Source organism: Triticum aestivum, chromosome 4A, assembly GCF_018294505.1.
Source record: "Triticum aestivum cultivar Chinese Spring chromosome 4A, IWGSC CS RefSeq v2.1, whole genome shotgun sequence".
NCBI lineage: Eukaryota > Viridiplantae > Streptophyta > Magnoliopsida > Poales > Poaceae > Triticum > Triticum aestivum.
In genome coordinates, this window is record NC_057803.1 from 594,142,656 (window position 1) to 594,142,976 (window position 321).

The following is a 321-nucleotide window of genomic DNA, read 5'->3' on the forward strand; positions in this document are numbered from 1 at the left end:
GGCGCCCGCCTCCGCTGTCGTCCGGCGTCCTCCCCGGACGGCCCCCCCTCTGCCTCTCCTTCCTCCGATGTGGTCTTGTCACCGGCGAGCTTCGGATCCAGCCGGCTACAGTGCCCCGACCGCACCTCGAATTCCGTGCAAACCCTAGATCTGAGAGAGGTTGATTTTTTTCACTAAGTCCCCGGAATTTTCTAGTCCATATGCTCCTATTCATAGCCTTGTATCTCCGCATCCGTAGCTCCGATTCATGCATATAGCATATCAAAATGTTCATCTCAGAGAGTACATCATTTCATTCTATTGCATCATTTTCATTTGAGT